At 52.7% G+C, this 27,208-nt stretch overlaps 1 protein-coding gene across 1 annotated transcript in view; it reads right to left on the bottom strand.

Moving 5' to 3' along the window:
- CDH22 (cadherin 22) overlaps positions 1-26,364 on the bottom strand; it is a 141,366-nt gene extending 115,002 nt beyond the window's left edge. Inside the window, 1 exon segment of the mRNA XM_070382060.1 lies at positions 26,183-26,364. The gene's annotated coding sequence lies outside the window, so the exon portion shown is untranslated.
- Positions 26,365-27,208: the final 844 nt, after the last annotated feature.

Genomic DNA, 27,208 nt, shown 5'->3' with positions numbered 1-27,208 from the left:
TGCTCAGGGCCTTGTTCCAGAAGGTGGATCCTCAGTGCTGGGCACAGGAGTGAGGGCAGTTGACCAGGGGCAGGGGAGCTGGGGGTCCAGACCCCTGGGTTTGTCCCCAGCTTCCGCAGACTCCAAGGATGCCCTTGTGTAGTCTTTCCCTCTCCGAGTCCTCTGCCCTCAAATGAGCTTCTCCCCTGCCATCCTCTTCTCAGCTACCTCATGTTTCAGTTCACAGGGCAAGTTCCAGCGTGTGGGTCTCACCACACCTTTCAATGGTGGGAAGCATGATAACCACTCCCATTTCACAGAGGAGAAAACCGAGGCTTAGAGAGATGCCGGAGGTGCCTCTGGTCATCCCACTGGCATGAGCTCCAGATAGGGATGGAGCCTAGGTCTTCAGATTCCGTGTTCACTGGGAGTGTGATTCTGAAGGTCGGACATCCAGATAGAGTGGACAGGGCATGACTCCAGGATCAGACAGCAGTCCCATCTCTGGCTCTGAATTCACTGTGTGACCTAGGGTAGGTCCCTAACCTCTCTGATCCTCCATTTTCTTCTCTGTACACTCCACTAACGACGATAACTGTCCTTGGGTGGTATGACAAGGCTTAAGAGTGGGCAGAGTTGCCTGTGTGAGCCTGGCCTCCAGGAAAGCTTGACAGAGATGTTTCTGTAGCTACAGGAAATTACTCTCATTTTACTTTTTTTTTTTTCTGCTGCTTGTGGGATCTTGGTTCCCCAACTAGGGATCAAACCCAAGCCCTTGACAGTGAAAGCTCAGAGTCCTAACCACTGGAGCATCAGGGAATTCCCTACCTTTATTTTACCAATGAGAAGACAGATGCCCAAAGACACAAAGTGACTTCTCAAAGCCATTCAATGAGTCAGTGGCTGGGAATTATGGTCCCTGGGGAGGCGCTAGTCAAGAACTTGTGTGGCAGGATCCAGCCTCCACCTCCCCCAGGTACCCTCCACCTCCCCCAGGAACCCATCCAACCCCTGATTCTGAATACGGCATCACCCTTACCCCCCATTCCTACCCATGGGGCACTCATTTGTCCCTCTCTCTTACACACACACACACACACACACACACACGCACGCACCCTATAAGTGAAAGCGGGAGCGGAGGATCCCATTGCAGCCAAATGTTGACGGCCTTCCCTGAGCAGCAGATGAATGAGTCCTTGCTACTAACAAACGGCTGTCGGAAAGGTGGGAGAATGAAGGTAATTAGTCCCCTTAATGCCGATTTCAGACTAATCTTTCACACTTAAGGAAATTGTTCCAATGATTTTCTTATTTTCAGGGGAGCTCGTTAAGTAAGAATTAGAAAAATAGATATGGTAAGAGATAAGAAAATGGATTTCGTAATGACAAGCTGCCTAAACACACTGAGAGGGGGGCTGGCTGGGCCAGGATGGAGTGACAGCTCCAGGTCCTCCAGGGATGGGTGACGGAGGGGCTCCAGGGCCTTTGGGCAGGATGAAGACCCCTGGGGCAAGGGTCCAGGGCCCACAGTCTTAGCTCGCTGTTGGTAGTTGATGTATCTGGACCCTGAACACCTCTCCAGACCCTGTGCTCCTGAGCCCTGGAGGAGGTGGGCATAGGAGGGCTCGTTAGACATCTTCCTCTACATCTGGAAAGAGAAGTCTTTGCTGGGATTGAGGTCCGCTGCAGGGCATGCAAACCTCAGCACCTTTTGCATCTTCTGGGGAAGTCAAGGGACATTTATTGATTGCCTGCTGTATGCAAGTTGCGGTGCTGGGCGCTCTCCCTCTATTTCATCCCACAGCCCCACAGGGGTAGATATGTTGCTAGTCTACGGAGATGGAGGAGAGGCACAGAGGCAGGCCTGACGGTGTTCAGCCAGTCCTGCTGGCCCTTTTTTCCTTTCCAGGTGTCATCTGTTCTGACTGGTCAGGGCCTGTGCAGTTCCAGTTGTTAACTATTTTGAATGTCGGTCACCCTTGATCATGTGATGCGGCCAAAGCCACCCGGCTGTAAGTTCCACTGCGGCTGCAATTGAAACCCTCGGAGCCCAACATCAAAGCATCCACCTTTCCTGCCCCTCCAGGCCTCCTCTGGGTAATGAGTCCCAGTGGGAGAGAGGCTTGGAGGGAAGGACTTGGAGCCAGGAGGAGCTGTGTCCCCTGGGAAAAGGGGTGGCTTCCCCAGGTAGGACAGTCAGAGGCAGGGTCTGTGGGAGAAGGAAGGATGCCCTCATGTCTAACTTTCTGGAATGGGTACAGGCCATTTTATACAAGCTCATTCCTGCCTCATCTTTGCTGAAGCGGTACTGCCCCCTGATCTGCCTGTGACTCTCTCTTGTCTCTCCAAGTCCTCCAAAGCCTCCCTGGACACCAGTTCACGTCATTCCTAGCCTTCATCCCCAACAGCCTGAGATCTCTCCTTCACCTCTGAACCTGAGAGGGACCCAGCAGCCCCTGGGTTTCGCTGCAACGCATTCTGGGAAATTCACCTTACACGAAAGGAAGTGACTTTCTGTGCGTGGACCAGGTTAGCATCATCAGCAGAAACTGCCAGGCAATTGCTGTGGCAAGGAGAAGAATTGTCCTCTAACAGGACAAGTGGGAAAAGGTGACTCTGTGAAAATATCAACATGATATTTCTCCTTGGGTCATGGTGGGGTCATGAGTTCAAGTGTCGTTTTCTCCCCAACGCCCGAGACCTCCACAACATAACAGAGCTTGTAAGATGTTTCAAGGACGCTCTTAGAATAGTGGTTCTCAACCAGGGGCGATTTTGACCCCCAGGAATATTTGCAGTATCTGGAGACACTTTTGCAGGTCCCAGCTGGAGGGGTGCTACTGGCATCTGGTGGGTGGAGGACAGGGACACTGTGAATCATCCTGTAGTGCACAGGACAGCCCCCGACAACAGAGAATTACCCAACCCAAAGTGCCAATAGGCTGAGAAACCACTCGTAGAGTCATCTGATCCAATGTCCCCATTATCTAACTTATCCAGGAGGTGGGGATAGCACCCAGCTCTTATGACTACCCCTGGGATTCAACATGGAAAGGGCAATCTCCAAATCAAAGATTCATGGTTCTGACAGCTTTTGTTTTCAATTCAACAATCATACATTGTACTTCTGTGACAGGCATTGTGCAAAGAGCTGGGTACTCAGGAGTGGACATCCAATCTCTGCCCATCTGGAACTCAAATCATAGTGGACTTTGAGCTGGGTCACCTTAAACTTGTCTCTTTCTCCCTTCAGCCTCAGTTTTCCAACCTCTAAAATGGGCACAATACCCTCTCCCTGTGTTGTTGTGAGGCCTTTAGAAATTTAAATGTCAAATTGCAACCATAGAAGTGGATTGATGCTTCTCCTTCCTGGAGAGAACTGGACAGGCGGTGCAGACAGTTTTCCAAAAAGAAGGGGGGGAAGATGAAGACGTTATTGAGTTTCAGGTGCTTCTGCTGAATGCTCCTAACAACACTGCTATTCAGCGGCAGTTCTTTTACCCAAGGGCTTCCCTGGTGGCTCAGCTGGTAAAGCATCCGCCTGCAATGTGGGACACCTGGGTTCAATCCCTGAGTTGGGAAGATCCTCTGGAGAAGGGAAAGGCTACCCACTCCAGTATTCTGGCCTGGAGAATTCCAGGGACTGTATAGTCCATGCGGTTGCGGAGTCAGACGTGACTGAGCGACTTTCACTTTCTTTTACTCAAAGTGCAGATAAGAAAACTGAGGCTGGAGGGAATGGGATGGGAAACAAGCTTAAGCTGGTCAAGTGTAGGGGCTGTGATTTGAATCCAGCTCTCCTGGCTCTTTCATGTCTTCCTTTTTGCCATCTCCAGGGCCTTTTAAGATGGTGCTGGTCAGGGAGTTGAGGTTTGAGGCTGACCAGGCCTGGCCTTCAAGCCTTATCCCCCCAGCATCCCGCAGGGTCTCGGTCTCACCCCATTAGCGCTGCTTTAAAAAGTACGGACCGACCGGGGCACGTTATTGCTCACATAAATCAGGCGGTTCCAAGTACGGAACACCTTTAAACAAACAGCTGATGGGAGTGAAGTTCCAGGATCATTATTAATAGCTTTTCATTTCGGTGGCCGCTGTGCTGTGACATGCCTTCCCAGCAGAAGCCCCGCGCAGCCAGCCCCCGATCGGCTGATCCCCCGAGTCCGCCAGTCAGAATGAATGACTATACCTTTGTGTTAATTGTGGAGCCCAAGCCGCACGCGGAATGCTAATAGGGCCAAGTGGGAGGGGGCAGGTGCCAGTCTCGCCTGGATGCTGGGCAGGAAAGGACCCTACCTCTGGCTGTCCTCCTCAACAGCCAGCAGCAGGATCTGGCTAACATATTCATCTGAGCTCCACCCTCCTCTGCTCGAGGAAGCCCCATGGTTCCCATGGACCAGGGCCAGGTCTGGACTCCTGTGGCTGCCACACAGGACCTTTCACATCTCGTCCTGTCCATCACTCCAGCCTCCTTGGTTGCATTCCCACACCATGAACCTTGTACCGCTCAAACTCCTATTCACTTATTCATTCATTCCTTCAACATTTACTGAGCCCTCTGAAGGGTGCAGGGGATGAAGCTGTGAACAAGACAGACATGGTCCCTCATCTCATGGGTTTACCATCAAGCAGAAAAGACAGACATTGGCAGGCTCTGGAGCCAGGCTGCCTGGGTCCATATCCCAGTTTGGCACTTTACTATCTGTTTGATCTTTTAAAAAAATGTTTTTTATTGGAGTATAGTTGATTTACAATGTTGTGTTAGTTTCTGCTATGCAGCAAAATGAACCAGTTATACGTACATCTATACCCCCTTTTTTAAAGATATCTGTGTGATCTTACAGCACAAATAACCTCTTCTGGGCCTCAGTTTCCTCCTCTGTAGAATGGGAACAAGAAGAGTAGCTACCTCAGAGGGTTGTTTGAGCAATTAGTTGACTAAAAACATGTGAAAACATGTAATACAGCATCATTTACTACTGAGCACGAAGTTCTCAATAATTGTTAGCTATTATTATCATTTCAACTCAGGATAGCATTACAACAAATGACAATGGGACTTCCCTAGCGGTCCAGCGGTTGAGACTCTGCTCTTCCCCTTCAGGGGGTGGGAGTTCGATCCCTGATTGAGGCCAAAAAATCCCCACCAAAAAATGATGATGATGATGAAATAAAGTTATGGGGGAGCAAGCAGGGTATCAAACGAGGGGACTGGTCCAGTCAGGGGCTGGGGAAGGGTTCCCTGAGGATGTCTGATTTTCGCAGACAGGAGAGCTGAGTGGGTGTTAACTGAAGCAGTGGAGGTGGGGAGGGAGAGGGCAGAGAAGTGGAGGGAACAGCTCGGGTAAAGGCCCTGAGGCTGGATGGAGCGCGGAGTCGAAAAATCGGAAAGGCAGCAGGAGGCTGGCATCAGGAGTGACGGGGAAGCAGGGCTGAAAGGAGCCTGGAGAAGCGGGCAGGGGGCCACACCATGCGGGGCCTCGTGGGTCTTGTTAAATTGTAAATTCTGTCCTGAGAGTAAGGAAGGGGAAGTTGTTGAAAGCTTCTGAAACAGAGGATCCCCATGAACCTTAGCCTGTTTTTAAACTCACTCAGGCTGCTGCATGTGTAAAGCCGGTAGGACACCCACCCTCCTTCTGCAGGGCCCCTCACGGTGGGCGGAGAGGAGGGAAACAAGGGAGAAGTAACTGCTGTCCTGGTGAATTACAATGGTGAGCTGGTCCCGGGTCAGGGCAGGGAAGCGGAGAGGAGAGGGCTATGTCTAGAGATCTACAGGAGGCTGAACCCTCCGGACACAGCAGGAGTGAGGGTGAGGGACCTGTTGGGAGGACTCCAAGGTGGCCCCAGTGGCGGCTCCCCGAGGGGGAGTGAGCTGCAGGTTTGGAGGGTCAAGAACGAAGGGCTCAGTTTGAATGCCCTGGTGGTTGTAGGACTCTGAGCCTTCGCATGTGCTGTTCCTTCTCCCTGGAATGCTTTTCCCCAGTGTTGTCTGATGGGGGATCTTTACTAATTGCTCAAAGCAAGGCTCCAATGTCACCTCTGATATATGAAGCCTTCCTTTGCTGCCGTAAATTTGGTGTCTCCCTTCATCTAGTATCAACTCCCTTCTCTGTGAGCAACTTCTTTGTGTTAATTCATGACTTCATTAAAAGGTGTGAGAGCAACTGCAACAGAGAGGGAGCGGGAGCAGAGACTCTCCCAGCATCCTGTGCCTCGCCACCTGGCGCATTTCACTGTCCCTTTTGCTGTTTCCACCTTGTTCCCCATCCCCTGCTCCCCATATGCTGATGGGGCCCAGGGCCTAGTCCTTGGGCCACTCATCTTTTCTGTGTACACCTACTCACTATGTCACCACATGCAGTTCCACAATTTGAGGCCCCATGGATTTGCTGAGGATGCCCACGTGTATGTGTCCAACTCAGGTTTCTCCCACGACCCCAACTCCTAAATCCACTTACCTGTTCAGCATCTCCACTTGGAAGTCTAAAATGCATTTCAAACTCATCATGTTCAATGCAGAGCTCCTGACTTCTATCTACCCATCACCCCCCTCCACACACAAATAATAATAAAAGAAAATAAATGTAAAGCTGCTCCTCTTCCAGCGTTTCCATTTCAGTAACTGACAACTCCATGATCCCAGCCACTTCTGCCAAAAGCCTTCGAGTCCTTCTTGACATCACTCTATCTCACACCCTACAGCCAATCCATCAGCAAATCCCGCCAGCTCTACCTTAAAATAGATCCAGAATCTGACTATTCTCATCACCTTCACTGTTTACAGCCTGGTCCAAGTCACCAGCATTTCTCACCTGGGTTATTGCAACAGCCTCCTCTCTGGTCTCCCTGTTTCTGCCAGTAACCCCCTACAGACTGCTCTCGGTTTTGGTGTTAAAACATAAATCAGATCATAACACTCCTTCTCTCCAAATTCCTTTCTCTGGGTAAAATGGTTCATAAGACCCAACAGGATACAGCCGCTGGTTTCTTCTGAACGCCTCCTCCCATCACCGCCCCTCCCCTACATTCCAGCCACACAGTTCTCTGAATGGAACGGGCACATTCCCACCTCAGGGCCTTTGCATTTGCTGGTCCTCTTGCCGGAACACCTTTGCCCCTATTATCTGCAGTGGTTACTCTCTCCCTTCCTTCAGATGTCTGTTTAAGTGTGAGACTTTCCCTGACAACCTGAGAGGGAACTGCCCCTCCACTCTCAGGAGCCCCCATCCTCTCGCCCCGTTTGCTCCTTGCCCCAGCCCCCACAGAACTCAGCACTGTCTGATACAGCGCTGATTTATCATCTGCCTCCTTGCCCTTTAATGGAAGCTCGCTAGGAGCTTTGTCTTTTGTGCTCAAGGCTGTATCGCCAGCACTTAGAAAGGCACTTGCCATATAATAGGTGCTCGGTGGCCATTTCTCCAATGACTCTGGAAATCACTGTTTTGAACTAGCTATCTGCTTGTTTGTCTATTTCTTTCTCTCCCCCAGTAGACAGTAGGCAGCAATGGATTCAATTCTCCACTGTTTTGCTAGTGTCCAATACAAAGCCTGGAGAGTGGATATTCATTAAATGTTTGAATAAACAGATGAATAAATAATAGAATTTCCAGATGGGTTGCCAGGAGTGGTGCGAGGGAGGGGTTATGAGACAGTTGCCTCCTGAAGCCTCTAACTCCGGTAGCCCTTCCTGCCTCTCCTTGGAGACCTGAGGCTACCTTGGAGGGGAGGAGGCTAGAGTTTGACCTAAAAATCTCCAGAGGCCAAAAGGGACAGAGATTAGTATTAGGAGCTGGTGCTTGAAGGATCTGGAAATGTAGATTTCCTATTGGAGCTAACCTGGGATTGACTGACTGATTTCTCTTTCTTTTGAAATCAAAGTATAGCTGATTTACAATGTTGTGTTAGTTTCTGGTGTACAGCAAAGTGATTCAGTTGTATATGTGTGTGTGTGTGTGCACGCGCGTGTGCACGCGTGCACTTGAGTGCTAAGTCACTTCAGTAGTGTCTGACTCTTTGGGACTCTATGTACTATAGCTCACCAGGCTCCTCTGTCCATGGGATTCTTCAGGCAAGAATACTAGAGTGGGTTGCCATGCCTTCCTCTAGTGGATCTTCCCATCTCAGGGATGGAACCAGCATCTCCCATGTCTGCTGAATTGGCAGGTGGGCTCTTTACCACTAGCCCCACCTAGGAAGCCATATATATATATATATACACACCTGTGGATGGATATAGAGGGGCTTCCCTCATGACTCAGATGGTAAAGAATCTGCCTGCAATGAAGGAGACCTGGGTTCAATCTCTGGGTCAGGAAAATCCCTGGAGAAGCAAATAGCAACCCATTCCAGTATTCTTGCCTGGGAAACCCATGGACAGAGGAACCTGGTGGAGGCTAAGAAATCTGAAGTTTTGGAACAGATCAAGGGCTTAAAAATAGGATTTGAATTAAGGTGTTGGGTTTGGGAAACAGATTGAAGTTTTAGATTCAAGGTTAAGATTCAGGGTTTGGGCAAATTCTGGTAAATTTTCTTTTCATTTTTATTCTATTACAAATTTTTTCTAATTTTCCTTGTTATAGCTTTTTAGATATACCCATTATTTAAAAGTGGACATTTAATTACCAAATACATGCGATATTTTAAAGTAAAAAAAAAAAAAAGATTCAGGGTTAGGGCCGAGAGTCTGGGAGTTGAGGCTGATGCTTGTGGCCAGTTGATTTTGACTCTGGGTCAAAGGATCACAATTTTGGTTGGAAAATGAGACAAAGTTGAGGGTGGCATCAGGGGCCCAATTTGAGGATGTTCATTAGGTCTTAGAAGCATCTCTGACAGGATACTATCAGTATAAGACAGAGACTCACATTTTATAACAAAGTTCTAACAGTGATTCTCCCACCAGGGGACATTCAGCAATGTCTGGGCTCATTTTTGGTGCAACTGGAGGATGGTTTCTATTTAGGCAGAGACTGCTAAACATCCTGCAGTGCACTGAGAGGCCCTCCTTTACCAAGAACAATGCAGCCCCGAATGTCAGTCGTGCTGAGGCTGAGAAACACTGTGCTCAAGAATTTACTCATTCTCTGAAGGCTTAGCCAAGGGCTAGTCCAGGTGCGCCAGGACCCAGGATATGAGTGTTCAGACCTGAGGGGTACTGTGATGGGGCCTGAGTTATAAAGTGAGATGCAGGTACCTCATATCTCCCTCCCCATGGATTCAGCTTCTCACAGCTATCTCTGGCTCTGGCAGACACAACAGGAGAGGAGGAGGGTAAGGGTGGAGATGGGATTCATGAAGCAGAATTCATAGACAAGCAGGGTGGGAGCAATTGAGAGAGAGAGAGCAGCGGCTAAGGTAGGCTTGCGGGGGCCCCCAGACTGGGTCCATGGCAGGGGGCGGGGGGCTTGGGTTGGGGGGAGGGACAGACAGAAAGCTATAGAGAGATGGCATCTGGACAGGCCAGTGTCTGAGGCACCTTCCGCAACTTGTGTGAGTGCCTTGCTCCAGAGAGAATTCATATAATAATAAAAACAGCAATCACCACCATAACATTAGTAGTTAATATTTGCATAGCACTTACTCTGTGCCATGCTAAGAGCTTTACCTCTGTTAGTTCATTTTTAGCCTTCCCCCCAAGCCTTTTCACTTTCATGCATTGGAGAAGGCAATGGCAACCCACTCCAGTGTTCTTGCCTGGAGAATCCCAGGGACGGGGGAGCCTGGTGGGCTGCTGTCTCTGGGGTCGCAGGGTTGGACACGACTGAAGCGACTTAGCAGCGGCAGCAAGCCTACATGGTAAGTGCTATTGTCATCCCCATTTTACAGGTGAGAAATTGATGCACAGAGTGGTTAAGACGCCTAAGATCCCATAGCTCTGCATGGCAGAGCTGACTCTGGAGTTGGAGCTAAAAGGCTTAGAGTTTGCATCTGCAGCAGAGGGTTTTGGGGTGCTCCCCTCTGGAGGTGGGCCCCCCAACTTCCCGTGTTGCCGTCTTCCTCTGCCATCTGCATACATGATCTCATCACACCCTCTCAACAGTTTCCGGAGATAGGTGCTATTATCACTGCCTCTGTTTCACTGATGAAGCGATGGAGGCTCAGAGGGGTTAAGTACTTCTCAACACAGCCAGGTCTGCCCGACATCAAGGCCACTTCGCATTCTCTGCATTGCACCTTGGGGTGCATCTCTGCACGGCACTCGGGGCCTGCCCTGGTGGCCTCACTTGGTCTTCACAAACAAGGCTCAGACTGCAGGGGCTCTCCTTCTTGGCTCTGTTGACATTTTGGTCTGGATCATTCTCTATGGTGGGGGCTGTCTTCCATGTGCAGAGTGCTCAGCAGCATCCCTGGTCTCTACTCGCTAGATGCCAAGGGCACCGCCTGTCAAGCAGGCTGTTTTCAGACACTGCCACTCATCCCCTGGGGGGGGGTCGGTCCAAATCGTGCCCCATTCCCCCTAGCAATTGAGAACAACTGCCCCAGAGAGAAGGCAAGGAGGAGCTTCCTATGATATAAATGATCGTGGAAACTGAGACCTGGAGAGAGATAACGTCTTGCTCAAGGTCACCCAGAGGGTCGGGGCAGGACTGCAAGTAGGACCAAGCTCACTGCAGCCAAGAGGACCCTCTTGCTTCTGAGCTTTTCTGCTGAAGTTGTGCTCCTCCTGTGCAAGTATTCAGTGCACTGAACAATACGACAGGAGCTGGCCCTGGCTGCCTGTCCCACTCCACACACTGGTCCTCCTGGGGCAGCCAGAACTTGCCCCTGAGAGTGCATTCTGCTCCCAGCTTTGGTTTCATGAAAACAGTTCAGGCTCTGATATCAAACAGACCAGATTTCAAATCCCAGCTCTGCTGCATCCTTACTATACGACCCCAAGCACAGTACCGAACATCCCTGACCCTCTATTTTACCATCTGAAAAATGGGCAGATTGGACTAGAGTCTTTCAAAGACCCAACTAGCTCTGAAATTCTGGTTCTCTGAAAAACTAAGGTATTGTGTTTTAGCCCCAGCTTCAGGTGGCACTGTGGGTAAGTCACTGACCTTTTTCAGAACTCAGTTTCTTCAAAGGCAACCAATACTTGAGCCACACAGTTGTCCTCTAAACTGTGAATACTCCACTTTCTTTGTTTATGCTGCCCCTCTGAAATGCTATTTATTCCACTCTCCACCTGAAGAACTCCAATTCATCCTTCAAGACTGAGCCCAAGTCATTTCCCCCACGAAGGGTGTGTGTATGTGTGTGTATTCCCCAAAAGACTGAAAGAGTCCTTGAAGGTGGAGAAAACTGGGTATCCCTAGGTCTCATATCCTCGTGGCCTGCATAGTGCCTGGCACAGAGTAGGTGCTCAATAAATGTTGAATAAGTAAGAATGAATGAATGGAGGGAGTAGATGGTTGCCAAGACCCTTAGCGGTTCCAGCACTCCAGAATCCAGGGAAGGAAGCCAACCTCTTGCTGTTCCCCAGTCTCACATTCAGAGAACTGTCCCCACCCCCAGTCCCCGCAAGCGCCTGCCGCCCCAGCCACCCACACAGTCTGCAGCCCCAGCAAGTACCTTGGATAGCGACCAGACACACTTTTTTTCTTTTCTTAAGGCTTTTATCCTTAGTGGAGCTGCCACTATAGGGAGCTGTCTGTGCAGAACTGCATTCCCTACATGTGCACAGAGACATTTACTAATAGAAGAGGCCTTGCTTCTTCTATTTTTCAATCCATCCCAGACCAAGGATTGAACAAGGACCTGCATTCCCCACATTTATGCTTTTGAATACACACTCTCTGACCTGGGGTGGATGGCGGCGGTGGGGGTCGGGGGATTCAGTACTTCAGGAATGTCTCCCATTATCTCCTCCAGGAATCTGTCTGCCTCTTTCTCTAAAGCCACAAGTCCCCGAATCACTCTCAACCCCCTTTTCTAAGAAGTCCTCTGAGTGAGGAAGCTAGATCTTAGTTCCTGGCTTGGGCAGGGGGCAGTGAAGAGAGAGAGAAGTGGTCTGTTCTCTTTGAGATCCACCCATTCAACAAGTATTTTCTGAACAGTTATTTTAAAAAACACTTGTATTAAACTTAACTTCCCGGGTCCTCAGTTATTCACTTGAAAAATGGGGGTAGATGTGGGTAAAGATTCAGACAAGCTCAAGTCCTTTAAGTTTGTATAAGCTTGACTCCCTCCGTGTAATACATCAAGTTCAACGTCCACCAATGAACCAAACTGCATGTCTTAGTTCACCTGTTTCCTTCCTCTGGGACGCTGATTAAGCCTCCGGTTTCCTCCTCGCACCTCTGGTTGCAAAAGATGGGGGGCGGGATGTGAATTCTGGTTTCTGAGTTCTAATTCAACTCTAGGGGCCTGGGTTTCCTGGGTTTTATAATAAATCTACATCCTCCCCTTTCCTCCAACCCAAGAAAGGGGCTGGACTCTTGGAGAGGTGGGCAGGGACCAGAGCTTCCTAGGGTGGGCAGGAGGGTATCAGGCAAGGAGGATCTGTCCCAGTCTGGGTGTGAGAGACGAGTTAACAGCTCAATTGTTATTTCAATTACACGGATTATTTGAAAACAATGTTATGAGTTTCATCACTGACAACCCCAGGAAATGGCTGCTATGGCAACCAGGGAAAAGAATAGCCCTGACCAGCCAATCAGAAGTTCCAGTCATGCCCCCAGTTTGTATAAACTCCCTCTCCTCCCTGGGAGCCCCTCCCATCCTCTGCTTAGGGAGGAGCCTTGGGAGGAGGAGAAAAAGAGAGGGGCAAGTGGAGGGACCACTCTGTAAAAAGGAAGAGGACAAATGAGGAAACAGAGACCCCAGGGGAAGAGGGACTCCAGGAATGGGCTGTTTCTCCCAAATTTCCTCAAGAGCCAGGACTGTGCCTGGGTCACTGTTCTTTCCTGGTGCTACAGGGAGCAGCGGGTTCCAGGACTCACCCTTCACTCCCTGCTCAGCCAGACTGTGGGAGGGAATTCCCTGAGATGCCCTGACAGATGTCTTGGTCATAGGAACACAGCAATCACCTGTCACGGCAGGGAGAGAACAGTCATGCCAGGGGACTCCACTGGACCAGAGAAAAGGGCAGGTGAGGCCCTCAGGGCTCAGAGGTGCCTCTGTGAAGCCTTGATGCCTTTCCCTGCTGCCCTCTGCAGAGGCAGCCTCTGAGTGCAGTGTGCCTGGGCCCACCCTCCTCTGAACAAAGCACTCCAGCGGTCTCCAGAAAAAGCCCTTTCACTCAGAGAACATCCCATGCTCTCATTATTCAGGAAGAGGCCAGTCTGATGGATAACTGGCTGGACTCTAGCTCTACAAAAGTCCAATTCTGAAAGCCCATTTCCTACCCTGCTTGAGCACCTGTGCTGTCCACGCCCACATCCCTGAATGTTTCATCCGTTTCATTTGACAAACCCTTTTCCAGAGCTCAGTAGGTACCAGGCAGTGTTCTGTTTATCAATATTAGTTCATTTAATCCTCACTACACCCTATGCAAGGAGATCCAACCAGTCCATTCTGAAGGAGATCAGCCCTGGGATTTCTTTGGAAGGAATGATGCTAAAGCTGAAACTCCAGTACTTTGGCCACCTCATGCAAGAGTTGACTTATTGAAAAAGACTCTGATGCTGGGAGGGATTGGGGGCAGGAGGAGAAGGGGACGACAGAGGATGAGATGGCTGGATGGCATGACTGACTCAATGGACGTGAGTCTGAGTGAACTCCAGGAGTTGGTGATGGACAGGGAGGCCTGGCGTGCTGCAATTCATGGGGTCGCAAAGAGTCAGACACGACTGAGCGACTGAACTGAACTGAACTGAACACCCTATGAAGCAGGTACTGTGCTTATCTTATATTACAAATAATAAGAAAAATAATAAGAAGAAAATTATTTTACAGATGAGGAAACTGAGGCTCAGAAAGTCAAAGAGACTTGCCCAAAGCCACTCAGCCAGTATGTAGCAGATGAGGATGGGTGCCTAGATCCATTTGCCTGTCTGCCTTTAGTAGAAGACATCAGTCCAGTTCTTGTGTGGGTGTGTTCAGTCGCTTCAGTGGTGTCTGACTCTTTGGGACCCTATGGACTGTAGCCTGCCAGACTCCTCTGTGCATGGGATTCTCCAGGCAAGAATACTGGAGTTGGTAGCCATTGCCTTCTCCAGGGGATCTTCCTGTCCCAGGGATCAAACTCGCATTTCCTACATTGCAGGGGGATTCTGTACTGCTGAGCCACCGGGGAAGCCCTCCTGTCCTTGAGGGAACTATCAGAATCAAGATGGGTAACAATGGCTCACAAAAGAGGGCACTCAGGCTGAGTAGGGGGAAGAGATCAGCCCAGGCCCACAAAGGCCTGCAGGTGAGAACGGACCTGGGAGCAACAGCTTAGCTGGGCCAGGTGGGCATTAGCACTCAGCCGGTGACCAGGGCAGATGATGCACTGGGGCCTCAAATGCCAAGCAGATGGTTTGGAGCCTATGGTTGAGGCCACAGGGAGCCAATGCTGGCTTCGGGCTTTTTTCCCTCCGTTCTGAGGCAACCTCCCTCTCCCCCAGCAGAGCAATTTCCCAAAGCATTTTCTCTAATTTGTGGTCGTTTTCCTAACCCAGAAGCAGTCAAGAGTCTCCAGCTTCTCCCAGCCCAGGAATGGAATTGAGCTGAGCTGCCAAAGCTGCTGGTCTCCACCCTGAGTCCGGCCCACTTGAAGGACCCTCCCATCCCCAAACCACCCCGCTCCCCCCTACCAGGGTACTGCACAGCTGCGGGGAGGATCTTGTGGGTTGGCTGGGTTGATGCAGAGCTCCAGGGATGGCTATAGAGCTGGAGTCAGTGCCTGCTGGTGGACAGAACCTGGAGTGTGAGGTCTGGTCCCTGAGATGGGGGTGGCAGGAAGGGCTCCATGAGGGAATGGCGGGGTTGGGGGGCACTCAGAGAGGAGAGGAAGGTTCAGAACAGGGGCAGAGGTGCAGTTAGAGAACAAGGGAAATGCATGCAGAAAGTGGCCCGGAGTCAAGTGAAGTGGTACGTACTCCGCGAGGGACCTGGGTGTCCAGGAGAGGCTGGGGCTCAGCGAGAGGCTTTGGGGCTCCAGGAGGCAGTGGAGGCTCTGCAGGGGGTGGCGAGAGCTCTGCTGGGGAGTCTGGGGGCTCTCTGCCATGAGAGCAGAGGGCTCCCACAAAGAGACAGGGGCTCAGAGAAGAGGTGCAGGCTCTGAGAGTGGGGGTTTTGTGTGGAGATTGGGGGTCTTGGGGGAACAAAGGCTTGAAGAGGGAACAGGGGCTCAGGGATGGGATCAAGGACTAAATGGGGAGCAGGGGCTTTGGGAAGGGGACAGGGCTGTGTAAGAGCTGGGGGGTCAAAGAGAAAAGTTGGCTTGTGAAGGGAAGGAGGCTGAGTGAGGGGCTGTTTTCAGAACTAAAGGGCCCTACTGCGTCCTGGCTCATCCCAGCCACAGGTTTGTCTGCCTCCCTGCAAGCTCCCTTCACCTTGGTCCTCCTCTCTTCCACTCCCACACCGTTCTTCAAGGCAAGTCCTGAGTCCTTCTCCACCCACAGCTCCATCAATGGCCCAGTCTACGCTCACGCCCTCTAAGTCACCCCTATAGATTTCATTTCCCCTTTTAGCCCAAACACATGATCAGGGAGGTACTTCAGATACCTGTAATGATCACTAAGGTAGTCCTCCCTGCAAGCTAACCGCAATCCCTCCAGCTGCAAGTGCAGCCAATGTCCTCTATTCTATCCTGGGAATAGAACACACCTTCTTTCAGGGCATCCCCTATAACTTTAGCAACAGATGGAGGCCCCTCAAATTTCTTTTTTTCAGGTAAAAGAATTCTGGTCCCTTTCATTGGCTTTTCTAATCACTATCTTAATTATCAAGTTAGGAAAATATTTTACCAGAGCCTGGCACATTGTAGGCTCACAAGAAATGTAGCTCGGATGAATGGATAAGTTGGAGGATTATAGATGGACGAGTGTGGACAAATGGGCAGCAGAAGATGGAAAGAATGGCAGTGGAGGTACCTGTGTGATGGATGACGGGCGAATGGATGGAGGGTGGAGGAAGGAGAAGGAAGGGGTGGACCTGGCAGTTGAATGTTTAAATGGAGGCAGGTGGGCAGGAGGAAGATGGATGGGATGGTGGATGGATGGACGGCTTAGATGGGAGGCTGGATGGATGAATAATCTTAGCTGGCATCTCCCCTTTCCCCATATCTCCCAAGTATAGTCCCCTAACGTGGTTGACGGCACCCCAGTTCTCCCAGACACCCAGGCCTGAGACCTCAACATTTTCATTCTTCTGTCTCCCTCATCTTCCATAACCAACAGCCCTGTTAATCCTGTTTCCCTGGTACCTTGGGCCACTGGCCCCTGTTCCCCTCAGCATCAGTCAAGCCCCAAACCCCCTTGTCACTGGGACAATTCCAGCTGCCCACTGCTTCCTTTCTCTTTCATTCAAGTCGATCCTAAAACAACGCCATCAGCCTGATCATCCTTAAAGCTCTAGTCAACAGCTCCCTATGGCCTGCGTTCCCCCGCCTAGAGGCACACCCTTCTGAATTCTGCTAAACTCCCGCCCCCTTTCTCAGCCTCTCTCACGCCTCCCTTTATTGGCTTGGTGCTCTGGTCACAGCAGGCGAGGAGCTGTCACCCAAACGTTCCCCCAAGCTTCCCCGCTTCCTTCATGCTGTCCCACCACCACCTCCCTGCCCCATCCTGTGACACTGCCTTCTTGGACCTCAACACACAGCTCCAAGGCTGCCTCCCGAATCCTTTCAACAGCACATAGTCCACGAGCCACGTCAAGACGCATTCACTGAGGACTGCCCTGGTGGCCCAGTGGTGAAGCATCTGTCTGCCAGTGCAGGGGACACCGGTTAGACCCCTTGTCTGGGAGGATCCCACATGCCACCGGACAACTAGGCCTGACTACTGCAGCCGTGGAGCTCTGCAACCAGGAGAAGAGAAGCGAAGCCACCCTTGTCTGGGAGGATCCCACATGCCACCGGACAACTAGGCCTGACTACTGCAGCCGTGGAGCTCTGCAACCAGGAGAAGAGAAGCGAAGCCACCGCACTGAGAAACCCGTGCACTGCAACCAGAGAAAGCCCAAGGGCAGCAGCGGAGATCCAGTGCAACCAAAAATAAATAATCAGCTTTTGAAAGACACCTTTAGTCAGCACCTACTGTGTACGTGCCCAACTGGCTAAGAGGGCCCTGGTGGTGAGAAGCGAAGATGAGAGACAGGATGAGAAAGACAGTCTTTGCTGTCAAGGAGGATACAGCGTGCTTGGGGGGCGCCTGTGAGTGTGCACCCACCCATACAGAAGGCAAAGGAAAATTAAAGGCGAGATAGTGGCATATGAGCAGTTAACATCATGGAGCACTTCCTAAGGGCCAGGCACTCCTGAAGGGCTTCTTTAGTTTTTTCCCCCCTCTCCAGTCGTGGTGCATGGGCCTCTCTCGTCGCGGAGCACAGGCTCCCGAGTGCCTGAGCTTGGTAGCTGCGGGGTGCAGGCTTAGTTGCCCCCCTCTCTCTGATGTGCAATTTTAGTTCCCTGACCAGGGATCGAACCTGTGCACTCTGCATTGCAAGGCAGACTCTTAACCACTGGACCACCTGGGACGTCCCAGGGCTGCACGTCTATTCACTCGTGTAATCCTTTCAACAAATCTCTGAGGTAGGTACAGGTGGGAAACTGAGGCACAGGTGAGCTGACTCAGAGGTCATCGAGCTAGTGACAGAGCCACGGCAGGAACTTTCCGTCTGGCTCCTGCGTCTGTGCTTTCAGAAGTACGCAGGAGGGTGGCGGAAAGAGAATCGTGGGAGGGGGATAGAAGGACAGATTCACGGCCAGGCTCACTCTGACCTCCCAGTTCCCCTCCCCTTCTGGGTCATAACCTCCCCCTCTGCCAACCTGGCCCTCTTCCTTTCAAGCCCAGGTGAGAGGCTCATTTCAAACAATGGAAACAAAAAAGGACTAAATTAGAGGCAGAGGAACCAGTCTGCTGCCAAGACCCTGTAGGACCCTCAGCACGTTCCCTCCTCCCCTGGGTCTCAGTTCCCCATCTGTAGAGGAGGCCTGGACCCATCCACACCTAAAGATCCTTTCAACTCTGATGTGCTAAATCCTGAGCAGCCGCTTGGATGCTAGAAGAATTCCTAGGAGCCTCTTGTTCTCGGACCCTGGCTGCATCTCCCAGGAACTCCTTGTTGTCCCTGAATACAGGATTTCAGCTCCTAGCTCCTGTGGGCTCCACTGTGAGGCCGCAGTCCTATGTCTGTGGTCCCCTGGATCTGTCCAGCCCATCACTGCCCATCATCTTGTCTGCCCACTGACCTGGATCCATCTGCCTCAGCTGCTCATCCATCAGCCTGCCCAGGCCCCTCCACCTTGTCTCCCTGCCTGCCTGGTACCTGTCACTCTGCCCATCACACACACACACAGAGTCCACCTCCCCACCCCTGGCACCTTTCTCAGCAAGCACCACAGTGACAACAGAGAGATAGGGTGGGGCTATTTCTCTCCTAGAGAAGCCCAGTGCTAACATCGGAACCTGCTTTCTGGGGACGAAAACATTTCTTGGCCATCCGGCATCCTCTTCCTTCCCCTGGGGACCCCCAGCCCCTCCTTTCTGGGCCCCAGGGCTTATGCTTGAGAAATCTGGTCAGGGCCACGAGCCTCCTGCCAAAAATGTCCGAGTGGTCCCCAGGGAAATCATCGGACAAGAGCGTGAAGGCGTGTGTACAAGGATGTTCATGGCAGAATTGTTTGTAATCGCAAAGGATTGGAAACAACCCAAATGGCCAATAGTGGGGGCTGGTTAAATGAATGATGGTCCAGCCACACAGTGGAGAATCATGCAGCTCTTAAAAAATGATGATGTAGATGTATATTTATCGAAATGGCAAGGCATTCACAATATATTATAGAGAGAAAAAAGCAGGTTACAAAGGCCTATGGATAAAGCAAGATGCCATTTTTATTTTTTAAAAATCCACATAAGTCAAGAAGATATGCACTGAAATGTTAGCCAAATGGTGGTGGGATTATGGCTAACTAAAAATGCCTTCATGTACAAAAAGACACATTTATATACATACATATAAATTTACACACACATACATGCACAAGTTGTTATTGTTTAGTCACTCAGTCATGTCCAACTCTTTTGTGACCCCAAGGACTGTAGCCCACCAGGCTCCTCTGTCCATGGGATTTCCCAGGCAAGAATACTGGAGTGGGTTGCCATTTCCTTCTCCAGGGGATCTTCCTGTCTCAGGGATTGAACCCGGGTCTCCTGCATTGGCAAGAGGATTCTTTACCTCTGAGCCAACTGGGAGGCCACACACATATGTAGTGACTCCATACTGAAGACTTCCAACAAGCCCAGCGCTGGGCTAAGCCCTTTGTCTGTATCACTTCATTTACTCTTCTACAATCCCACAAGGTGGGTTCATTAAAACCACCTTACAGACGAGGAAACAGAGGCTCACGCAGTCAGTGGCAAAGCCAGGATTTAAATTTGGCGTTCTCTGACTCCAGAGCCCATGCTCTTAATCAGGAGGCTGTCATGTTTCTCATATTGTTTATCTGTAACTTGCCTGGTTAAAAAAAAATAACATATATTTACTCGGGTGATAAAGAAATGACAGAAGCTAACAAGACAAGGGAAAAATGAGGCTGGCAAAACATCCACAGCAATATGCCCTCAGTCTCTGGGGTTTCTGGCAGCTTTTCAGAGGGTCTGTCCCATCGGTTCATCCTTCCATCCATCCTGAATTGGTGGGCTGGTCTAGCCTTTTGGAGATGGTCCAGGCAACCCTGGGTAAGGCTGGGTTGTAGGTATTGTAGGCTTCACTGCTGAATGAACTAAACCCCCGCACCCTGCGCTCCTCAAACCCAAATTTGATACAGCGGGGGTAGTTAGCTCTATGTCACTTGCTATGCTGGATGCCGGGAGGAAAAAATGAAAAAAACTCAGAGCCTGCCTTCAGGATCTTCTCATCCAGGGCAGGGTTTCTCACTCTTTGTACTATCAACTCTGCAGAGTTCATAGTGTGGAGCCTGTCCTGTGCATCGTAGGATGTTTAGCAGCATCCCTGGCTCCTACCCACTAGATGCCAGGAGCAGTCCCTCACCTACTTGTGACAACCAGAGAAGCCTTCTGTTGTTGTTTAGCCATTAAGTCGTGTGCAGCTCTTTTGCCACTCCATGGACTGTAGCTTGCCAGGCTCCTCTGAGCATGGGATTTTCTAGGCAAGAGTAGTGGCGTGGGTTGCCATTTCCTTCTCCAGAGGATCTTACTGACCCAGGGATTGAACTGGCATCTCCTGCACTGGCAGGTGGATTCTTAACTACTGAGCCACCAAGGAAGCCCCAGAAAAGTCTCTAGACATTGCCAAATGTCCCCTGAGGTGGGGGGCAAAATCACCCCTGATTAAGAACTGTGGATTCAGTTGATGATACATGCAGATAGGAAAAACAAAACAAAACCTAATTGCCAGGGGGCTCAGTATAGATGAAAGTCATTCCTATGTATCTGGATGGATCAGAGAAACCTTCCTGGGATGTCCCTGTCCTTGAAATTTGAGGGTCCCTCAAGGTTCTTTTCATTCTACACTTATCCTGGGTTATCTCATCCATCCTTGCAGCTTCAAAGATCTATTTCTGGCCTAGAACTCTCAGGGTAGCCCCGTCCTTTCTGTACAACTATCCATCAGGCATCTCCACGGCCTGTCCCAGTAGCACCTCACATAGGCTCTGTCCACTGCTGGTTTCTACCTCTTGAAAGCTTTGCTCCTTGCATTACCCACACAGCTTCCCAAGTTAGAAACAGGGACTCCTCCTGTCCGCCATGTCTGCCCAATCTCCCAACCCTGCCATCCTCCTCCTCCAACCTCACCATCTCCCACTACTCCCCAGACCCAGCCACTGGCAGCACTCAACATCATCTTCCCCCCTAGTCCATCCTCCACCCAGCAGCAAAGTGAGGCTTCTTAAGGCAGTGTAGTCATGTCACTCCCCTGCTGAAAACCCGAGTCGATCCCCACGGCTCTCACGATACAGTCCAAACTGCTCTTCGTGGCTCTCAATACCCACAGGACCAGGCTTCCACCCACCTCGCTGGCCTTGTTTCCTGGACCCCAAGCTCTCTGCATTCCATTTCAGCCAACTAAACTTGCAGTTCCTCCAATATTCTCTCTCACCTCTGGACCTGGGTACCCCTCACTCCCTGGCCTGGAGCCTGTTCCCATCTTTCCTCTGCCCCACCCCTTTTATTTCCTAGACAGCTGCTAATCAACCTGCAGGTCCCTGCTTAACCACTACTTCCTCCTGGAAGCCTCTGCTGAGGCTTGGCTCTTAGCATGGCTTATGAGAATTGTTTAACTGTCTGTCTCCTTCCCAGGACCATCAGATTCCGGTTGGCTGGGATCCTGTCTGCTTGTTCCCTGTTGTATCTCTAGCATTTAGCACAGTGCTTAGCACATAGTAAACATCTGACAAGGATGTGTAAATATATATTTTAAACTGGATAACGAATGGATGGATAGTCAGACAGACGACTGGGTGGGTGCACGGGATGGGTACTATTTAAGTTGGGTCTTTAATGCGCTGAAAGATCTTCAGGGGAAGGGCGTTCAGGTAAAAGGGCAGGTGTGGCTGAACGCGGGAGTGTCGGATTGGAGGAACAGTGGGAGATAAAGGAGGATGCAGACGGATTACAAGGACCTTGAATGTCACGGTGCGGAGTCTGGACTTAATTCAGTAGGCGATGGGGAGCCATGGAAGGGTTTTAATCAAGCAAGTGACACGATCCCACCTGCGTTAGAGAAAGATCGTTCCGGCTGCAGCAGGGATTGCGGTGGGGAGGGGATCAGAGGCTGGGAAGCCAGGAAGGGGGCTGCCACAACGATTTAGGCAAAGCTGGTGAGGTCTGAGCCAGAGCAGAGGACCATGGGACAGATGGGAGGGAGAAAAGAGGTAGAAACTAGGGTGAAATGAACCTGTGGGAATCTCGAATGTGTTCTGATGCCCCAGGCACATGCAGGGACTGGCATGTCCCTTGAAGGAGGTCAGAGACAGATCCCAGTGGTCCTGACTCATCAGGGGTGCAGGCGGTCAAAATCATGTACAAAACTAAACAGAGGAATTGCTGCCTTCAGCCCCGTGGAAACCAAGGGACAGACAGAGGGATAATAGCAGTAACAACAGTCTGCTAAGCACCTTACATGCTCACACACCTGTAATCTTCACAACTCAATAAGGCAGGTAGAACCTTTTCCCTCCCATTTCTCAAAGGAGGCAACTGAGACTCAGAGAGGCAAAGTAACTTTTCCCAAGTCACATAGCTAGCAAGTCACAAATTCAGGCTGGTCTGACTCCAAGGCCCATGTTCTTAATTAGCTGTTTATATTACACAAAAGAGGTTGCTAGTTCCAAATGGATGGCTGAAGGCTCCGGGTCTGATGAGAAACCAAGAAGCTCCTCACTTAGTCTCAATGTGACCACAGACAGGGGCCTGCTGATGGGGTATGGAAGGAGACTTGGGGGGAGGAAGGGAATCCCTCCAGGTCCCTGCACACCATGTGCAGGACCCAGATTCACGTATTCAGGATGGTGTCCACAAGGGTAAAAAAACTGGGCTAAAGAGTAAGCAGCATGTATATCCCTAACCCCTAAGAGGGCTACTTTTGTGGGAATTAAAGAAACATCTTCCTCTGGGGGCCTGTAGCACTACAGGCCCATGGCCAGAGGGTATATGAAAACTATTTTGTAAATTAGAGAACAGTGTCCCTTCCTCCAGAGGAAGGACATGGTCTACCATTAGGGCACCTGATTTGCTGAGTGGAGCTTAAGATGGATTTCCGGCCTTAGTCTCCTTTTGTACTGAGTCTCCTTGAACAGTCAACAACCTATCCAACTGTATATGACAGTCATGCCTCCATCCACCTTGTCCTGCCAGCCACTCTGCATCATTCTCAATGAGAAAAACATTCCCTTTGGCAGATACCTAGAGCTCAGACCATCTTTCAGACAAATTTCTTATTAGTACTTGACTCTTCCATGGGAGAAAAGACAAAATTCAATTATGCCCATTGCCCTGATGAAAAAGTTAAGGTCAGAGCCTGTCCTTGGTAGTTTTAGAAAAAAAAAGTCTAGACTTTCTCTAGAGAGGCCTATATTGAATCACAAGCTTCTAGGAAGCAAAAGCCTCTAGTCAAGAGCTCCATCTTAAGGGCACTTGGAGGAGTCCAGGGGCAGTGGAGGGTACACCCAACCCTCGCGGGGGCCATGAAAATTTACTCCCTAAGCCTAGCCTGAGGCCTGGGTCTCCTCAAGACTTAGCGAGGTGGACTCTGTCCCCAATCCCTAGTGCCCTGTTTGGGTCGCCCCAGGGCAGGATCGGGGAGCTCCCAGGCCTGAGGCCCCAGCCCAAGCCATCTCCTTAGAGTCTCTTCTTTTCCTGGAACCACACTGACTCCATTCTCAGCTCCCACCCCCTCCCAGGCTGAGCCGCACCGGCTGCTGCCGGAGTTATATAAACAGGATCATTCTCTCTCTCTCGAATACCTGAGGCTGCATTTCCGAATGGAGCTTCCTGATGGAAGAAAAAAGGGGAGGAAAAAAAAGAACAGAGAGGCAAGGAAATTTAATTGGCTGACTCCTATCGCCCATGTGGTAAATAAACTGGCTGTTACAAACTTTGCTAACTCAGAGGAGACAGGCCCTCCTGGGGTCCCTGCCCAGCACCCCTCCCCCAGAGGGCCAAGAAGTGCAGTTTTGCCAAGGCCTCAGAGGCCTGGCAGACAGCTGGGGGATTGGAAATCCCGCCTCTAGACACAATTATTCCAGACCAACCAAAACACTGGAGAACACAGCACACACACTTTTCATAGAAGGGCTGGGACTTGCTGGGGATCACATCGAACCTGTAGGGGCTGAACTGCAGCATCCTCAGGGTCTATTATATAGGCTTCTCTGCAAAAGACATTTCAACAGCTTTCCCTGGTACTGACCAAGGTGCTCGGCAGGGGTGGGGGTGGGAGTCTAATTTAAACACCTCTTGCATTTAAGCAGGCGTCTTCTTGTTCTGCTTGCAACGTGAAGGCAAGAAACTGCTTCGTTTCCCCCTAGACCTGCCCAACATGTAAGAAGAATTGATGAGGCCTGGAAGTCAGGACACCTGGGATCCCAGTCTGTCTGTGGCTATCGCTTATCGTGTGACTTGGGATTCTAAAAGGGAAGGGGGACCAGGTGATCTCTAATGTCAGGAACAGGGGAGGGGGTTCTTCATCTCTGGGAGCCAGCAGCCAGCCGGCTGCTCGGGACAGACGGCTGCCCAGGACAGACGGCTGCCCCTAGGCTGAGAGAGATTCAGCGGCTTTTGCAAAGCGCCTGCCCCACAGGCCCTGGCAGGGGTGGTCCCCGGAGGGAACTAGACACCCTTAGGAAGCAGGGTTAAAATGTCAACAACGGCCTTCCTTTCCAAGAAGAAAGGAAGAGGAGCCTCCAAGACAATGGAAGATGGAGAGGAATAGGGGTGGGTGAAGAAGCTGGGCCAGGGAGAAACTGAGGCAGGCAGGATGGGTGATGGGTGGAGGAGAAATGGTCATAGATGGGTCAAGACCAAAGGATGGGTGTAGAGACAAAAAGCCCCCAAAGGACTGTAAATAGGGGCAATTAAGGGGGACAGAGTGGGCACTGATGGACAAGCGTAGGGGTACTAAAGAGGGAGAAAGGGCCATGGTGGTTAGGGAGGAGCCTGTGGGTTCCAAGGCAATCCTGACGCTGATGTCGAGCAGTGGCGCTGACTAGCGGGACAGGAAGAGGATAAGACCCAGAACCTCGCAGGAGGGGCTCCCTAAGAGGGCTGGCAGCAGGTAAAACCCTCAAATGTGCCGCTGCCCGTGCTGGGGTGGGGGGGAGACCTTGGCCAGACCCAGGGACCCGGAGAAAGCTGGAACCAGACCTAGAGAGCAGAGCTGGTTTGCGCAACCTCAGGCCAGGCAGCGAAGGGGTAGCAGAGAAGACAAGAGGGTTCCCCGGAGCGCGAACATGGGAAGCCTCCAGCGTCTTTGAACGGCGGCTTCTCTGCCCGCCACCAGGGGGTGCCCCCTGCAGTTTGAGGAGACCCCGAGGGGTTCCAGATTAGCTCTCCCGCTGCAGCCCCGCCTGGTGGTCTCCTGCCGCGCCCGGGCTGGGGCAGGAGCCTGACAGGGCTCGGCAAGAAGGAGAGGCGAGGTCTAGTCCGGCCCTAGTAAGACGGGTGCCCGAGGGTGCCCTCCGCGGGCTGCCCAGCACCCAGCGCGTCCGTACAACCCACAACACCCCCACCAGCGCCCGGGCCCCCTAGGGTCAGCCCCAGGCGGCGCTCCCTTTGGACGTGAGGCCGTCGGCCCTGTCCTTTTTCCGTTGAAGGGACATTATTGCCGGAGCCGGATGCTAGGGAAGAGGGCAGCGCCGCCCGGTCTGCCACCTGGCCCGACGGCCCCAGGGTAGCGGGGTCGCGCTGGTGGGCCCCGCGGGCCAGCTCTCCCCCTCCCCCCGAGGTGGCCGCAGCCGCGCGTGTCGCCGCGGCTTGAGAGCCTCCGGGTGCCTCCGGACGCGGCACGACCTCGCGCGCACACACACACACACACACACACACCCGCGCACACGCTCACGCCGTGCGGTATTTCCCGGCTCGGACCCCGCCTCTGGGAGGGGCCCGGGAGTCGAAACCCCATAGCAGGGGGTGGCGGTGGGGGGGCGGTGCGCGCCGGGAACGCCTGGGTCCCGGCCTCCCGGGCTGAGGCTGTGCGCCCCCTCCCCAGCCCCCTTTCGGCGCGCGGGCTCGGCCCCGGGCGCTGCCACCCGGCGACCCGCGGGGGTCCCGGCGGCTTCGCGGCGCGCGGCAGGCGGGGTTGGAGGGGGCTGGGTGGGCGGGCGGGTGGGGGCCGCGGGCTCCGGTCAGAGAGGCGGCGGCTCGGCTCTGCGCCGGGGAAAGTTTGGACGTGGGAAACTCCCTCCCCGCCCGCCCCGCCGAGAGGAGGGGGCACGCGGGGGCCGGGCGCGGGCACCCGGGCTCCCCCTGCGGCGGGAGGCTCGCGCGCCCTCCACCCGCCCTGCGCTGCCTGCCGGGCCACTCCCGCCGGCCAGGGGGGCTCCCTCCCGGCCGGGCAAGCCTCCCTTCGGCGGCGATCCGGCCGCCCCTCACGCGGCACCCCGCGCTCTTACCTCGGGGAGCGGCCCGGGGCTCCCCTAGTCCTGCCGCCTCGGGACGCTGCGTGGGGCGGGAGCCCCGGCGCGGGCTGGCGGGCGAGTCCGGAGCCCGGCGGCCGCCCCGGAGGAGCCGGAGGGAGAGCGGGCGCGAGAGGGGGAGCCGCGGCGGCGTGTGCGCGCGTGTGTGTGAGCGAGAGAGCGAGGGAGAGCGAGGGAGTGAGCGAGCGGGAGCGAGGGAGTGTGCGTGTCTGACTAGGGGGGAAGTGTGCAAGGGACGGATCCCTTCCTTCCTCCCGCAGCCTCTGGTGGAGACTCGGAGAATGCAGCGCCCGCCGGGCAGGAGCGCCGCGCAGCGCCGAGCCGCAGGCGGCCGCCGGGCCGGGACCCCGAAGCCGGGGAGCCCCGGCCCCCGCCCCCGGATCGCGCCCCTCCCCCGCCGCCGGGGGCCGGCCTCTCAGTCCCACCTTCGGCCGCGTCCCAGGAACCCCCGGGGGGCGGTGCCCCTCCTGCTTCCAACCGCAGATGCACGCGAAGGGAGCGCCCCCAGGAGGGGCGCCATCTCCCTCCCCGCTTGGCAGCTTTCCCCGGAGACCCCGAGTCTGAGATCTGACCCTTCACCACTTGACTTTACCGCGTCCAGGGTTCCACGTTTTCTTCGCGCTACGAGGGGAGCCCGGCTTCAGAGGAGGGGGGCTCAGGAGAGGGTGGGGTTAGGTTTCTCCAGCGGCCGCCCCTGGCTGGCTGCCCAGAAAGCACCTCCCCGCCCCCCGCCCCCGCACTGACCCTCTAGCTTCAGAAATAATCGTGGCCTGTTGAGGTGGGTAGAGGCCAGGGCCCAATCTCTTGGGAGGTGCCAGGTCAGTATCCCGGGAGCTTCTCCCCGGGTTGGGGTGGGGTGATGCTGGACAGAGTAAGTAGGCAAGCATCCCTGTCCTCGACTTAGCGCCACTTTGGCCCCCAGAACCTCGCAATAAAATACCCGCCTCCATGTTCGGGTGCATTTTTCCAAGCTCTTTTAAATCCAGCTAGTCCAAAGCCTGA

This window comes from Bos mutus, chromosome 13 (assembly GCF_027580195.1).
Source record: "Bos mutus isolate GX-2022 chromosome 13, NWIPB_WYAK_1.1, whole genome shotgun sequence".
NCBI lineage: Eukaryota > Metazoa > Chordata > Mammalia > Artiodactyla > Bovidae > Bos > Bos mutus.
This window is presented reverse-complemented; position numbering and strand designations above follow the sequence as displayed.